The 14,674-nt window shown below is 34.7% G+C and overlaps 1 long non-coding RNA gene across 1 annotated transcript; it reads left to right on the forward strand.

Moving 5' to 3' along the window:
- Nucleotides 1-8,073: 8,073 nt before the first annotated feature.
- Nucleotides 8,074-9,148, forward strand: LOC131024274 (uncharacterized). The gene is made up of 2 exons (XR_009101729.1): nt 8,074-8,213; nt 8,629-9,148. It is a non-coding gene; the product is annotated as an uncharacterized LOC131024274 (long non-coding RNA).
- The last annotated feature ends 5,526 nt before the right edge of the window (nt 9,149-14,674 follow it).

Raw genomic sequence — 14,674 nt, forward strand, 5'->3', positions numbered from 1 at the left:
ACCACTCCTACAGCCCACCACACTTCCCTCCGCATCTAACATTACTGCCCCAAAGCCAATCCCAAGTCCATCACTCACAGCCGCATCACATTTGAACCTTAGCTTGCGTCCCCCTGCTACAGACCACCTGATAAGAAGACAGACCAGTCGCCGAAAAATAGGGAGGCCGACTCCACAGGGCACGCTGGGAGATCTGAAGGCAGTCAACATGTTGGATCTTCTTATCTTGGAAAAGAAACATATTATGTGCATACCATGATGCCCAAGCAATGGTGGCAAAAAGATTATGGGATTCTTTGTCGGGAAGAAGACGTATCCAATCAAACCACTCCTTAATAGTCAAATTCACATTCGGATCAATAGGAGGGAGACGGAGAGGTGAAATTTCCCATAAAAAAACAGTCCAAGCGCTATCCCTCAAGGCCTATTTAGCTGTTTTTGGTTCCCTTCCACACCGATGGCAGCACGGACCAACCTTAATAGACCGCATACGTAAAGCACTAGCCGTAGGGAGGATCCCATGCAAAAATTTCCACATAAATTTTTTTACTTTAGGAATAACCTCAAGACCCTACACCTAATTCCACAAATCATGAACGACCAGTGATGAAGAGGCTTCAAATTGATCTCTAATAGAGTAAGCCAAGAGATAACCAGATTTAACCGAGTACGAACTTCCTTTCCCAAACGGCCAAAAAGGTCTGTCCGAAATCTTCGGATTCGCCACCAGATTTGCCGAGAACTTCCACAACTCGTCTCTAGGTGACACTCCCCAATTCTTTAAACAATAACTATATCTGGGGTATGACTAATCATTGAAATGAACAAGGGAAAAACCTTATGAAATTTGAATAAAAGAGATAACAATCGGGCATTGCCCCTTTTAGGTGAAGGAAGACAGATATCCAAATGATACTAATCAATCAACAACATAAATAACTTCAGGATCACAAGTTTAGTTTCATGCTTCAGATAACCAACATTCATAAATCGACATACTTGAAATTCAAAAGTCTATGCTCATCAAAAGATTAATTTTAAAGTCGTAGCATAAGGGTCTTAAGTCAAGGAAACGAAAGACAGATAAAGGCTAGCACTACAGCGGAAGTCAAAATACGGAGTTGAACCCTAGTCTCAGCTCTGCCCCGTCAACACCAGCCGTTAACCTGAAAAATATTTGAAAATATTTGGGCTAAGTACTAATGTACTTAGTGGGCTGCAACTTTTGAAATATTTCACAATCTGTAAGAGCAGTTTATCCAATCATACTGACATGACATAGAAGGTTTTAAAGAGAAATACCTTCTAAGCATGTTAAAACATTTCATATATATATATATATATATATATATATATATATATATATAGGGTCAAGTTAAACAGAGAATTATTATATATTTCATTTTGAACAAGTCTATACATTTTACGAACAGATCAACATAACTAACGAACAGACGTATTAAGTAAAAAAAGAGAAAAACTCGCCACCAGCAGGATTCGAACCCGGGGCAAATTGCTGTTCATGCGGTACATTGATTTGTTCGTAAAAATTGTAGATCTGTTCGTTTTTATTTCACGAATTCTCTATTCTCTAAATATTTAGCATTCTCTGTTTAACTTTTCTCTCTCTCTCTCTCTATATATATATAGGGGAAGGCTAAAATAAAAACACTTCTTAAAATATAAAATATAAACAATTTTCAACCCTTAGATCATCAAAATCTACGGTTGATTCGTAACCCTTTTGGATGAATTCGTGGTCTTGGCTTCGAATCCCAAAGGTAGCAAAAATTTATTTTTCATAATTCGTAACCCTGGTGGATGAATTCTTAACCCTGTTGGATAAAATTTGTACATTAAAAAACGTTTATATTTATATTTTAAGAAGTGTTTTCACTGTAGCCCTCCCTTATATATATATATATATATATATATATATATATATAGGGTTGGGTTAAAATAAAAACCACCCGTAAGATAAGAATGTAGAACTAATGTACACCCTTAATCAAGTATAAATATGTGATTAATTATTAAATAAAACATTAAATAAATAAATAAAAGGGTAAAAAAGTGATAACGTAAAAGAAAGTGGGGAAAATCTAGGTGGAGTTAAAACACTTCATTCTTCAACCATAAATTAAACTCCTTAGCCGTCGTTTTCACTTCATTGTATAATTTTCTATATGCTCCTCAATTGAATTTCATTTGCACAAAAAGAAAAAACAGACAAAGGACGTCTGATACATTATTAAAATAAGAAGTGACAGAATTTTCCATATAGATTATGCATAATATAGATATATATATGCACCTCAATTGAATTTCATTTGCACCAACACAATAATATGAATAAAAAAAGAAGATGAAATGCTAATTCGTGTTCAGTATTATGCATCAATATAAACTTGTTTGAGCACAAATGATTTTGTTTATAAATTTAAAAATACAAAACATGTAAAAAAAGACTGTACATTAGCATCAGAAATATCTGCACCAGAAACATTTAATTTCACAAATACATTTGCACTAGAAACATTTAATTTGCACTAGTCCATATACGTATATGCACGTCCCATTGATTTCATTTGCACTAATATGGAAATTTAAATTAAAAATGCAAAGCCATGTTCAATATCATAAAAAACGGCACTAAGATGACAGTTAATTAGTCATTTACATATTTGGCCCCACGTTAATCATAAGAAAAAAAAATACAAAAAATACAATTAATATCAACCATTAAATATACCAAAATAAATGGAAAAGATTGGTTCTACGTTCTTACGATAAGAATGGTTTTTATTTGAACCCTTCTCTCTCTCTCTCTCTCTCTCTCTCTATATATATATATATATATATATATATAGGAAATGGCTAAAATAAGAGCATTTCTTAATATATAAAATAAGAATCATTTTCAGCCCTTAGATCATCAAGATCTACGGTTGATTCGTAATCTTGTTGGATAGATTTATGGTCCTGAGTTCGAATCCCAAAGGTAGCAAAAATTTATTTTTCACAATTCATACCTTTATACAGCGAATTCATACGTGTTGTACATACAATTCATACATTAAAAATTGCTCTTATTTCTTATTTTAAGATGTGCTCTCACGGTAGCCCACCCCTATATATATATATATATATATATATATATGTAGGCCAAGGTTCAATGAAGAAGGCCTAAATGTAAGAAAGAAGAGAGAAGTAATCTCATCCGTTGATCTTATCTAATCTAACGGACATGATTTGTTCACGCCATGTTCAACGGATTTTTTCGTTGAACATATGGGGGGTCGAAACCCAGAACCCCCAAAAATATTGTATATATTCACGAATGTTCAACGAAAAAATCCGTTGAACATGGCGTGAACAAATCATGTTCGTTAGATTAGATAAGATCAACGGATGAGATTACTTCTCTCTTCTTTCTTACATTTAGGCCTTTTTAATTGAACCTAACCCTATATATGTATATATATATATATATATGTATATGTAACACCCCGCCCATTTATATTAAGTTTAGAATTTATTTTAAACTTAGATTAGGATGATTTACGCCGGAAAAATGAAAAATGATTTATATTTTAAATTCCAACAAAATTTATTTTCAGAAGCCTTTATAAAAATTTAGTCTTTTGAAATTTTGTGCATTTCATAAATTAAATTATATGAATATGTGATTAATTCTATATGCTAATATTATTTTAATACTACATGATTTAAATTAAAGTCTATGTTAGACTTTAATCTTTTGAATGTATTGGGTTTTAATAAGTCTTATTTGGGCCTTGCTCTCAAAAAAAAAAAAAAAGTCTTATTTGGGCCTTGTAGTCATGAATAATTTTGATAAATAAACTAGCCCAAGAACCATTTTTTATGTTAATCCAAATGAGCCCAATCAACTTCCATGATAAGCCCAATCCACAACCCCCTTTGCTGCTGTCACCGTTGCCAAGTACAGCAGCAAAAGAATTGCACGACATGCTTCCTCAGCCACTCTATGCACCTATGCTCACCCATGCCTTAGCTCCTCTTTTCACTCCTTCACCCATGCTTACTACCATGCTTTCTACTGCAGCAAGTACCTTAACCTGTTCATCCTACTCCCTTAAGTATCTCCCTTATTCATCTAATTCCTCACCCCAGCAACGAAATTCAAACAGGTAAAGATCTCATTCTCCCCTTATTTCTCTTGAATCAACAAGAACAAGCTCTTAACCATTATCTGCAAATCTTTTCTACAGAAACAAGATCACCATACATAACATAGCAGAACTCATTGAATCAAGGTTTTGCCTTTAAACCCCTATTTTAATCTCTTTCATTGACGCAGCATGATTCAAACACCATTAAGGTTTTACAAACCAACAATGCATGAGTACCAACTGCATAAACCTGTATACTATATAACTGTGCTTTTACAATGTTTTTACATAATAAATCAAGACCTGTAATTTGGAAAAAGATTCGAACTTGATTCTTGTGTTGAACTTGAGCCTTGATTGTTGATTGTTGAATGTTGAGTGTATGCTTGCTGTGGTGAGAGTCAAGACAGGGGAGAGAGGGAAGGCGGCGGTCAGCGATGGCTCCGAGCTGCTGTCTGGCCGGAGCGCGTAGAGAGAGAGAGAGAATGAAGCCGAGGGTGCGTGTGTTCTGTTGGCTGGGTCGGAGCTCGGCGGCGGCGGCAGCGGCGGCGGCCTGGCAGCTGCTGTCTGTCGAAGCCAGAGAGAGAGATGGGGCGGAGGCGGCGTCGTGTATAGCGTCGTCGCTGCCGGAAATTTAAGGTAGGGCGCAGTCAATCTAGATTTTGGGGATCTAGGGTTCCAGTGGGATTTAGAGAGAGAGGAAGGTTAGGAGGGAAGTGAGGTGATTTAGGGCTTTGGGTTTGGGCGAGCGGTGGCGGCGGTGGTTTCAATGCCGCTGAGGCCGCTGGATTTCAGAGGGAGTCGGCGGCCTGAGGTGGTGCGTCGTGTGTGTATTCCGTGGGAGAGGGACGAGAGAGAGAGAGGTCAGAGGATGGCGTGGCAATGACCGGGGTTCCCCGCGGTTGCTGCTGCGCCGGAGGAGGGCCGGCGTTGGCCGGAGATGAGGGAGAAGAGAAGGGGAGCCGGTGGAGGGTGTGTCTGCATCGGTGTGTGTGATTTTGAGTGAGTGTGTGTGTTTGTATGTGTTGAGTTGTGTGCGTGTCTTATTGAGGAAGAAGATGAAAATGATTTGAGCCTATTTTATTTCTTAATGCTGGGCCGCATTTAATTAAAATCTGGGCCAGAATTTTAGTTTAAAAGTAGGCTGCTGCATTTTAGTTTAGGTCCTTGTGTTACTTAATTGTTGGGCTTGCTTCATCAATTTGACTAAGTTTGATTGGTTTATTAATTTGACTCTTTAATATTGGGTTTGATTAATTATTATAAAAAGTTTGTATGATAATATTTTTCTTATTATTATGTGCATATATTAGATGTATTTATTTAATTATGTGAGTTAAAACATGAATTAATTTTGCACTATACATTTTGCAAATAAAATCATTTTGATTAAATTAGTTTTACTTATAAGTTCAATTATTTAAGTAAAATCGAGCAATGATATTGTTGGTGTCCTTGACTCAAGAATTTAGTTTTCAAATATTTATTAAATTTTGAAAACCCGGCTAAGTGAATCATAGGATGATAAGCACTTCACTATGACTTAAGATTAGATTCAGGAGACCTATTAAGATTATAGATTTCTTGTAGGCTTTGTGGATCGTGAAGACTAGCAGTGCTATTCCGATTCAGAGTTACGATTAAACGACAGGCTTTGCCTAATCAGGTGGATTTTTTTTCCAAATGTATGATTTAACTATTGAGCTTAAATGTTTCAATGAAATGAAAACTATTTATCCGATAAAATATTTTGTGCACTCTACTCTGTTTAAGGCTCGCATAAGTTAATCGATCGAGGTTCCTCTTGACCTAACACGTTATTTGAGAATTGTGTACACCTATTAGCTGACTCGGTGGGTTGATCTTCATTCGGGCACTAATCATGTATGAGGCGTTATAAGGATGCTCGACGGGATGTGTTCCGGAGCATTAGGTCCCAAATGGGAACTTGGCTGGGTTACGCTCTCAGTTCAAGTAAAGCAGGAGTAATGGATCCGTCGGTGGCTAAAAGGTACGGGATCACAGCGAGTAACGGAAAGGGAGTGTGACAATTGCGCGCAATACAATAAAATGTTTTAACATGCTTAGAAGTTATTTCAATTAAAAACCTTCTAAGTCATGTCAAGTATAATTGGATAAACTGCTCTTATGATTATGAAATGTTTATAAAAATGCTAGCCCACTAAGTACATTAGTACTTAGCCCAAAATTACTTTCAAATGTTTTCAGGTTGATTGGTCGGTGCTGACGGGGCACAGCTGAGGCTAGAGTTCAACTTCGTATTTTGTCTTCCACTGTTGCACTAGCTCTTATTATCTTTTGATTCTCTAACTTAAGACTTTTATGTTAAATTCTGAATTATGTTTTTATCGAGCTTAAACTCTCAACTTCTAGCTCTATGTTATTTAACGTTGGTTATCGGAAGCATGAAACCGAACTTGTGATCCTAAGGCTTAGAATGTTGTTGATTGATTAGTATCACTTGATTTTTATCTTTCTTCATTTAAAGGGCGTTGCCCGACCTTTTTATTCTATTATCTGAATTTCACAAGGTTCTTCCCTTGTTTATTTCTATGATTTTAGTCGCACCTCGATTATAGTTTATTTCTTCAAGAATTGGGGTGTGACAATATATATATATATATATATATATATATATATATATATATATATATATATATATAATTGCGCGCAGTTGTCACATTCTGTTCTGTTACTCGCTGTGATCCCGGACCTTTTAGCTACAGACGAATCTCTGTCTCCCGCTTACTTGAACTGATGGCGTAACCCATACAAGTTTACTTTGACCTCGGGACGCTACCCAGGTAGGCCTCATATTTCTCATACTCCGGAACACATCCAACCGAGCACCCTTATAACGCCTCTGGTTAGTGCCCGATGGAGATCAACCCACCGAGTCAGCTAACAAGTGTACACAATTCTCAAACAACGTTTTAGGTCATAGCTCAATCATACATTTGGAAAATAAGCCCACCTGATTAGGCAATGCCTGTCGTTTAATCTTATCTTTGAATCGGAATAGCAGTGCTAGTCCTCACGATCCACGAAGCCTACAAGAAATCTATACTCTTAATAGGTCTCGTGAATCTAATCTTAAGTCATGGTAAAGTGCTTAACATTCTATGATTCACTTAACCGGATTTTCAAAATTTAATGAATAAATAATTAAAAACTAAAATTCTTGAGTTAAGGACACCAACAATATCCTTACTCGATTTTCTTTTATGATTGGAATTATAAGTAAAACCAATTAAATCATAAATACTTTTATTGCAAAAATGCAATTTCATGTCATGCTTAGCATATAATAAGTGATTACTCAAAATATGCACATAATAATAATATAATATTATTATGTAAATTATTCTTTAAATAAATTAATTAAACTAATTAATAGTTCAATTAATTAAAAATAAGACAGGCCAATTTAATTAATTGGAGGCGGTCCAAAGTCCTTAAATTAAATAAGGGCCCAACTATTAATAAAATGAGGTAGCCCATAATTAAATAAAATAGGGGCTCAAACACTTAAAATAAACCCAACACCCCAAACCCTATTACCCTCTCCCCCCCATCAGACACGCACACACACAAACTGTCACCCTCTCTCTCAGTCTCTCTCCTTCTCGGTCATGCCAGACCCTACCGCCGCTGCTACTCCACCCGGCGACTGCAACGACCAGCCGCCGCCGCGTGAACTCCCTCCCCTTCACTCAAACCGGCCGACAGCAGCGGATGAAGAAGACTGCCGCCGCGCCCTCTTATCTCCCTCGGAACTCTCTCTCTCGACTCTCCTCTTAGATTGAAAACCCAAGCACCGCCCTCCTCTTTGGCGGCGGCGCGCCTCCCTCGATCCCTCAATCAAACTCCCGGCGATAAGCGACGAGGTCGCTGCCGACAGCAACAACCAGCCGCACCGCCGTGCCCTAACCTCCACCCAGACCAGCCCCTCTCGCTCTCCCTGATCGTGGCCGAGCAGCAGCGGCACCACCGCCGCGCCCTGCCTCCCTCCACCTCTCGACTCTACACCACAGCAAGGTAAACCCTCATTCTCACCCACTTCGACACAACAACTCAAAATTGAAAAGTAAACTCAAGAAAAATCCTTTCTTTAAACACTAGCTCTTGTTCAGAAATGAAAATATTACTAGCTCTTACTCAAATCACATATATCTCGTATATGCAGAATGATGATAATAATTATGTACATACATATATGTATAATGCATTGAATCTGTAGCATAGCGATGAAAGGTGTAACTAAAATTGGTTTGCTGATTAAATGAGAGGTGTGCAAATACTATGTAGAATGAAATAGGCATAGTTGTTCAAGGTGAAACCTTTTGAAATGGTCCGTACTTGCTGGTTTTCGAATCTGCATCCTTTGTCTTTGGTGGAAACGATGGCAGATGAGAACTTTCTGAAATGAAGTCATGTTCTTTAATGAATGCAGGATAGAATGTGAAGGAAGATGGAAGAGACTCAAGCAAAGATTACCTTGAATGCTAGCAGAAAATGAGTGACTGAAGGTTCTTGCTTTCCTTGTGGAGTTTGCAGTGTAGAATGGTGAAGGAAGTTGCTAGCTGATTTGGTTTAAAGGAGAAGATTGGCAGCTACCTCTCCTATGACAAGCAAGAAGGAGGGACTGCAGGTGGAGTGTAGGGTGGCTGAGTTGACAAGCTATTGTACTATGAGCTTGACTTTGCTTGAAAGGGTGGCTGAGTTGACAAGCTATTGTACTATGAGCTTGACTTTGCTTGAAAGGAAAAAGGGAGCTGCAGGGTAAGGGTGGCAGCGGATGAAGGAAGATTTGGGGATGCCTTTTGTACTAACACATGTGTGTATGTGTATGTATGAATAAGTATATACTAGTGCGCAATCCGTCGAAATTCGACGGAAAATTATTTTAACTTATTATATAAACTATTTTTAAATTTATTTAATTTAAGATAATATAGTTGAAATTATATTAATTTGAATCATATTCCTTAATTAAATGTTAACCTTTTGTTAGAATAATAAATATTCTTTTTATGTAGATTTTTATTTAATACTCCCTCTGTCCACGAATTAAAGCCCCGTTTGAGGGTGGGCACGGAGACTAAGAAAACTAAAAAAGGTGTTGTGGATGAAATATAAGGGTAGTTGACTAAAGTGATAAAGTAGTTGACTAAAGTGTTAAAGGTGTTGAGTGGTGGGTCCACTAGTGATAAAGTGTAATAAATATAGAATATAAAAATGATAAAGTTGTTGTAAGGTGGGTCCATTAGTGGCAAAGGGTAGTAAATATAGGAAAAGAAGAAGAGTAAAAATGTACATAAAGCACAATAGGGCTTTAATTGGTGGACAAAAATTTAAGTGCAAGTAGGGCTTTAATTCGTGGACGGAGGGAGTAATATTTTGAAAAATGTATCGATATTGAAAATTTTATTTCATCTGAGCATCAACTCGTCTGAACCTTGTAGGATCATATCATAATCTAAATTTCGGAAGACGACAACTAACGTTTGAACATCAGACTTTGAGTATCATCTCGTCTAGACCTTAAAATACAAAAAATGAACTTTTATGCGTCAAGTTTTTTTATTTCATGTTCTTTAATGAATGCAGGATAGAATGTGAAGGAAGATGGAAGAGACTCAAGCAAAGATTACCTTGAATGCTAGCAGAAAATGAGTGACTGAAGGTTCTTGCTTTCCTTGTGGAGTTTGCAGTGTAGAATGGTGAAGGAAGTTGCTAGCTGATTTGGTTTAAAGGAGAAGATTGGCAGCTACCTCTCCTATGACAAGCAAGAAGGAGGGACTGCAGGTGGAGTGTAGGGTGGCTGAGTTGACAAGCTATTGTACTATGAGCTTGACTTTGCTTGAAAGGGTGGCTGAGTTGACAAGCTATTGTACTATGAGCTTGACTTTGCTTGAAAGGAAAAAGGGAGCTGCAGGGTAAGGGTGGCAGCGGATGAAGGAAGATTTGGGGATGCCTTTTGTACTAACACATGTGTGTATGTGTATGTATGAATAAGTATATACTAGTGCGCAATCCGTCGAAATTCGACGGAAAATTATTTTAACTTATTATATAAACTATTTTTAAATTTATTTAATTTAAGATAATATAGTTGAAATTATATTAATTTGAATCATATTCCTTAATTAAATGTTAACCTTTTGTTAGAATAATAAATATTCTTTTTATGTAGATTTTTATTTAATACTCCCTCTGTCCACGAATTAAAGCCCCGTTTGAGGGTGGGCACGGAGACTAAGAAAACTAAAAAAGGTGTTGTGGATGAAATATAAGGGTAGTTGACTAAAGTGATAAAGTAGTTGACTAAAGTGTTAAAGGTGTTGAGTGGTGGGTCCACTAGTGATAAAGTGTAATAAATATAGAATATAAAAATGATAAAGTTGTTGTAAGGTGGGTCCATTAGTGGCAAAGGGTAGTAAATATAGGAAAAGAAGAAGAGTAAAAATGTACATAAAGCACAATAGGGCTTTAATTGGTGGACAAAAATTTAAGTGCAAGTAGGGCTTTAATTCGTGGACGGAGGGAGTAATATTTTGAAAAATGTATCGATATTGAAAATTTTATTTCATCTGAGCATCAACTCGTCTGAACCTTGTAGGATCATATCATAATCTAAATTTCGGAAGACGACAACTAACGTTTGAACATCAGACTTTGAGTATCATCTCGTCTAGACCTTAAAATACAAAAAATGAACTTTTATGCGTCAAGTTTTTTTAACATCACTATCTGGAGCTTTAAAAATCAAAGTTGACTTGTGAGATTGTATGATTTGGAGCTTCTAACATCATAACTAACTTGTAAACATCATTTTGTATGGAACTTGAAAATTTTTTGACAAACTTTTATGCATTATTAGTTCTAAATATTATAATTGGGTTACAAGAATCATCTCGTTCGGAGTTTAAAAAAATAAATTTAACTTGTGAGTATCATCTCATTTGAACTTTGAATTACCACAATTAAGTTACAAGAATTATTTTGTGTGTAGCTTTAAAGATCATTATATCTTTAGCTTGTAAGATCATAACTAACTTCTAAACATCATCTTGTATGCAGCTTGAAAAATCTTGACAATTTTTTGTGCATTATTTCATTTGGAGCTTGAAATATCATAATTGAGTTTCGAGCATCATTTCGTTTGAAAATTGAAAAAATAAAATGGACTCGTGAACATTAATTATCTTCAAATCTTGAGTTTCGAGCATCATTCCGTCTGAAAATTGAAAGAATAAAATTGACTCGTGAACATTATCTTGTTTGAAGTTTGAAAGACCATAACTAAGTTTTGAAAATCATCCCGTGTGTAGCTTAAGAAAGTTGACACGAGATTCAAATTGTATTAATTTATTTAGTAATTTAATTGATAAATTTTCATAAAAAATCTATGTTGAATCCAAATTTTATTTTTAAAATACAAAATATATTATTTTATAATAAAATTAAATTGAAGAAATAATATACTTAATCGAACCAATTTATTTTTTCAAATTAAATTAATTAGACCATGTATTTAATTAAATAAATTTTGTCAAATTAAATTGACAAAACAATTCAAATTGTATTAGTCTCAATCATTCCGTCAATTAAATGTAAATTTTTAATTTGGAGAGCAAGAGCTTATTCTTGTATAAGTTTTATTTTGGTGAAATCTTATAAAAATACTCAATGTGAAATGAGGTGATTTATATGAATTCTTCACTCGATTGAGATTATTATAAATTTGATACAAGATTAAAGATTTCTAATATATTTTAACATCATATCCTCTATTGTTCTTTATCTAATTCTTCATATATGCTTTACTAATTTCATAATTTATCTATTATTATTATTATTATTATTATTATTATTATTATTATTATTATTATTATTATTATTGTAGTAGTAGTAGTAGTAGTAATGGACGAGCAGAAACAAATAAAGTTTGCAGAAATGAAAAATATATTTTTCTTCTTTATATAAATACAATGTATGGATTTATTTTATAAAAAATAAAAATAAAATTTTAATTATTTTAATAGACATAAAATAAGATTTTGTTTTAAAGTAATCAGTTTATAGAATTTGTGCCTTATTATGCAAACATGTAAATCAATGACCGGACCCGTTTATAATTTACATATACGTGCATTAGGGCTGGGAAGTTCGGGATCGGGTATCGAGTACCCGATTACCCGACCTGAAAAAATCGGGTATCGGGTACCCTATACCCGAAAAATTCGGGTTCGGGTTCGGGTTCGGGATCGGGTATTTAGGGTGTTAGAAAATCGGGTATCGGGTATACCCGATCGGGTATCGGGTATACCCGAAATACCCGAATAATTTATTTAATATATTTTAATTAAAATCCCTTCCCTAGTTCTGGAGTATGAAACAGGCAAACAGCTGTCATGTTCCCTTCCTAATTCCCACCCCAAGGCTCCGGCCTTCCCATTTCCCAAGTTCCCATTTGGAATCCCAAATTTCAATCCCAAATTCCAATCCCAGCCCTAACTCCCGCCCGGCCGCCCCCTACTCCAGAAGTCGTTCCCGTCTCCGGCGACCCAGCGGCGCCCCTCGCCCGCCCGCAGTCGCCGTTCTCCTCGGCCGTCGCCGCCGTTCACAAACCGCCAGTCCCACCGCGACCCTCGCACAGTCGAGCCCTCGTTCCGCCGCCAAGCTTGTCGCCCCACAGCAGCTGTGCCGCCTCCGAGCTCCGACGACCGTCGACAGCTGAGCTTCTTCTTCTTCTTCTTCTTCTTCTTCTTCTTCTTTTCATAAAGATTTCGATTTCCATGTAAATGTGGTTAGAGAGGATTTGTTAGAGAATTTAAAGGAACAGAATTTTTGGTAAATGTTTCTCCATTTATGATGTAGATGAAGTCTCTGTATTATATGAATTCATAGATTCATTTTCCGATTTCAAGTGAGAAAATTGTTTCTCCTCTGTTGGTGTGATAGGTAGAAGAATTTTTCAATTTCTGGCTGCGTATTTCATATTCATCTTGGTCGGGTAATTTAGGGTACCCGATTTCAAAATCGGGTTCGGGATCGGGTAGGTGTTTTGGTCGATTTTCGGGTAGGGTACCCGAACCTGACCCGATTCCCACCCCTAACGTGCATGTCTGAATTCAAACTTAAATTAAAATTAATTTTATTGAAAATTAAGAATATAAATATTATATATATATATATATATATATTATATTCATATAATATAATATATTGCAACATATACATATAAGTGTTAATAGGGGAAATATGTACGCTATTGAGAAATATAAAATTAATAACAAATATACATCTAATCACTAACATCCAATTAAAATAATTTATCATGTATAGATTATAATTTTTTTCTTATCAAACATGTAAATCTAATTTTTATCTAGAAAAAATAAATAATAAAATTTATTAGTTTAGATTATATGTAATGTTAATTAATATTATTATATATATACATTTATTATTAATTATATTTATTATGATTAATGAATCTTTATATAGAATGTAATAGTTAATTAATTAATAAATGATGAAGATTATATATGGTAAATTTCGAAATGGTGAGATTTTAGATATGCCACATAGGTTAAGGCTTAATTCTATTATATAATAGATGTAATGCTTTCATTTAATATAATAGTATAGGTTTGAGTAGGAAAATTGTAATAGGAATGTAATTAAATCCTTGGTGCATTATAAAAGGAATTCTTTCGAATTTTGCTAATATAATAAGCTCGCCATATTTTTCAAATACTTGAACTCAAAATTATTATGCAATGCATATAATATAATGAATCAATTTGTTGGAATTTAAAATTGATCATTTTCTTTTATCCGGTGTGAATCATCTTAATATCTAAGTTCAAAATTATTTTAAACTTAGCCATGAGAGAACGAGGTATCTATCTATACATATATAAAAGTTGGTCCATCTAGCCAAAAAAAATTCCCGCCCTTTTACTCAATTTATCTATACATATCTAAAAGCTGGTCCATCTATCCAAAAAAATTTCCCGCCCTTTTACTCAATTTATTTTTGGAAAGTTGATCTATATTTAGAAAGTTAACTAATTTATAGGATGATATATATATAGGTATATATATATATATATATATATATATATATAAGAATCTATACATATATAAAAGCAGGTCCATCTAGCCAAAAAAAATTCCTGCCCTTTTACTCAATTTATTTTTGGAAAGTTGATCTATATTTAGAAAGTTAACTAATTTATAGGATGATATATATATATATATATATATATATATATATATATATATATATTCTTAATTAAATGTAATTAAATCTACATTTAATTGAACGACATTTATTCCCAATATCTATATCTGAAATTTATATGTAAAAATTTGTAGATCACTAATTTCAATTAAATCTTTTGTGAGAAATATTCATCCAATAAATAAAATTCAGAATATAAATACATATAAATTGCATGGGATCTTGTTGTCATTTGCAAAAGTGA

This window comes from Salvia miltiorrhiza, chromosome 5 (assembly GCF_028751815.1).
Source record: "Salvia miltiorrhiza cultivar Shanhuang (shh) chromosome 5, IMPLAD_Smil_shh, whole genome shotgun sequence".
Lineage (NCBI taxonomy): Eukaryota > Viridiplantae > Streptophyta > Magnoliopsida > Lamiales > Lamiaceae > Salvia > Salvia miltiorrhiza.